This window comes from Dasypus novemcinctus, chromosome 13, assembly GCF_030445035.2.
Source record: "Dasypus novemcinctus isolate mDasNov1 chromosome 13, mDasNov1.1.hap2, whole genome shotgun sequence".
NCBI lineage: Eukaryota > Metazoa > Chordata > Mammalia > Cingulata > Dasypodidae > Dasypus > Dasypus novemcinctus.
In genome coordinates this window covers 76,823,912-76,827,085 of record NC_080685.1, presented here as the reverse complement: position 1 = coordinate 76,827,085, position 3,174 = coordinate 76,823,912, and the positions used below count along the sequence as shown (strand labels likewise).

The 3,174-nt window shown below is 33.4% G+C and overlaps 1 non-coding gene across 1 annotated transcript; it reads right to left on the bottom strand.

Moving 5' to 3' along the window:
- Window positions 1–1,599: 1,599 nt before the first annotated feature.
- On the bottom strand, window positions 1,600–1,701 carry LOC111760534 (U6 spliceosomal RNA). Its single transcript, XR_002794189.1, has one exon. It is a non-coding gene; the product is annotated as a U6 spliceosomal RNA (small nuclear RNA).
- Between the last annotated feature and the right edge of the window lie 1,473 nt (window positions 1,702–3,174).

The following is a 3,174-nucleotide window of genomic DNA, read 5'->3' as shown; positions in this document are numbered from 1 at the left end:
TGTGACCCTTCTGCACTCCAAAACCTCCCTCAAAACAAAGCCAGAAATAAAAAAAATTAAAATTAATAAGAAAATAACACCTAAAATACAAAAATAAAAAAAATAAAAAAGAAATTTTTCATTGTGTCTCATATCACTGTAAGCTATGTTATCTTTTATATACAGTGACAATTTCTTCCATGTGTGCTCCAAGTGTTTTTTTTCTTCCACTCTATTTTCAAAGAATCTTTACATTAAAGAAAAGTCCCATTGAAAATATAGGGGATGCCCATATACCCCACTTCCTCGCCTTCTCCCCGCCCCCCAGCCTATTAATATCAACCTACGTGCATATGGTACATTTGTTACAATTGATGCATAGATATTGAAGCACTGATACTAACCACGGTCAACTCAATGGTTTACATTATGGTTTACATCTTGCACTGTATACCTTTACAGGTTTTCACAAAATTTAAAATGTCCCGTATCCATCATTGCAAGGTCATGCAGAACAATTTTTTGAAGAATAAGGTTTATAGGTATATTCAATGATATTGAGGGCTTAACATATTGTTCTGTTTTCTTTTATTAGGCACTGCTTATGTTCTTGAGAGATTCTTGCCCTTCTAATTGAGAAAATAGCAGGACTGTCCAGGATGGGAGTTTAATATTTCCTTGTTTATCGTATGGGTCTCCACCCACTGAGAAAATAATACACTATGAGAAGATGAACAGTTTCATGTTCTAAAGAAGCATGCCCCAGGTGCACCCTATCCCACATATCCCCTAGCTCCTAATGACCTGCACCAGTTACCCTCCCCTGCCATATTTGCCAAAAGAATATTCCCACCATTGTAGTTTTAACCACAGACCTAGAAATCCCCAAAGTTCACCTGCTCCTTCCTCTTGCCTTTCTCCTGGTTCCATGGATAGTTCAACCTAGACTCCCAACCTACTTCACCTCACATTCACGTACCATCAAACCCAATCTCATCACAGCACCGCTATCTCCCATCCACCTGTCTAACCACCCCCTTCGACCTTATCATAGGTTTTGCCCATATTGAGCATCGGTTCACCACACTCTACTCCCTTTCTGTCTCCTGATAACCTGTCTTCCAGGCTCTAGCACTGTGAGTCTGCTCAATTTGCTTAAGTCATATGAGTGAGGTGATATAATATCTGTCTTTCAGTGACTGGCTTACTTCACTCAACATAAAGTCTCCAAGATTCATCCATGTAGTCCCAAGGAATGTAATACTGCATTCCTTCTTACAGATGAGTAATAATCCATTGTATGAATATACCACAATTTACTTATCCATTCACTTATTGATGGACACTTGGGTTGCTTCCAACTTTTGGCAACAGTGAATAATGCTGCTATAAACATTGGCATGCATGTATCTGTTCGTGTCCCTGCTTTCAATTTTTCTGGATATATCCCCAGCAGTTGGATTGCTGGATCATATAGCATTTCTATAGTTAGCTTCCTGAGGAACCACCAAACTGTCCTCCACAATGGCTGCACCATTCTACATTCCCACTAGCAATGGAAGTATGTTCCCTTTCTTCCACATCTTCTCCAACACTTGCAATTCTCTGTTTTTGTAATAGAAAAAGATGGAATGTTTCATGAATTAGAGTGTCATCCTTGCACAGGGCCCAGCTAATCTTCTCTGCATCATTCCAGTTTTAGTATATGTGCTGCCAAAGTGCGTATGAAACCTCATTTTCAAAGAAAAATCATATTTTCTCAAGGTCATCACTAAGCCTCGGTTCCATGGACAAGAGAAACCACTGTTTCAATTATTGAGCGAACATCAGGAATTACACGTCAAGAATTATTTATATAATACAGAAAACTTTTGGCTAAATTTGGCAAATGATACACAAATTTTCATCTGAAACAGATACCTGCTTCATAGAATGTATATTATAAAGGATATTATTTTAAATGTTTGTTTAAAAGAAGAGATAGCACTGCTCAAATTAAGTCTATAATTAGTTTAGATGAATTTATTGCTTTCTCATATGCATAATAAATATTTCATACTTTCTAGCATCTCTACATAAGAATTTTTAGTACATGCTGCATTATTACAATATGGGTAAGCATTAAACAAGAAAAAGTAATTATAATCTAATGTAGATTGCAAGAAATGAAGGGGAAAAGGCAAATGATGTTCAGTATATAAGCAGATACTAATAGAAGATGTTTATTTAATTTTATCTAAGCAACATTGCTTGAAATTAAAACTTTAATGAATGTAATTACTAGCACACAAGCAAAAGAATATTAAATCCAGATATAATTTTTCATTAAAGGTTTTAAATCAGCTCCTTTTTATAATTCTGCTACAGAGTCAAGAAAAATATCAACTCATACATTATTGTTATTAAAATAATTGCTTGCTTCTATATAGTTCATATCTTAATTTATATGCATAAAGATTACAGAATCATGAAAGGAGCAAGATATAAATGTTCAAATGTCCTAAATACCATATATACTAAAGTTTTTTCCACAACAATTCTTTGCTTATTTACTATTACATTATATGTGGAAAAAGAAGGTGTTTATAAAATATTGTTTCCATTTTCATCTACTAGAAAACCATGGATTTCCATATTTAAAATAACTTCTATTATAAAATCATGTCAGTAGTTTTGCAACATCTAAAGCAGAAGTTATTTTTCAATTTACTTAAAGTTGTCATTCTTGACCCATTTACCCATTTTAGAAATAATGCATGAGCCTCAAGAAAAGGATTGCCTTCAAATCAAAGGATATAAAACAGAAATGAGTAAAAATAAATATTTTATAATATTTGAAAGTATATCAACAGAACAGAAATTAAATATCCATTGGTACAATGAACACCATTTAATCATAGAGTATCTCCCCTTCTTATAGAATTGAAATGTCTTAAAGAATGGAAATTTCAAATTTACAATAGATATTTAAATATGGTTTTATTGTTTGTGTCTATTGCACAATCAGCTTCTATTCCTATGCTAATGTTCATTAGAAGCAGCATTTATTGTTTAAAGATGTTTACAATTTTATCTGCAAATTCTCCTGGTATAGGATTTTTGTTTTGTTTTTGTTGTTCGATTTTATTTCATATCTTTAACCACTACTGCTTAAACTTTTAAAATTTTTAGTATGCAGATTCCAGGGCTTTATGT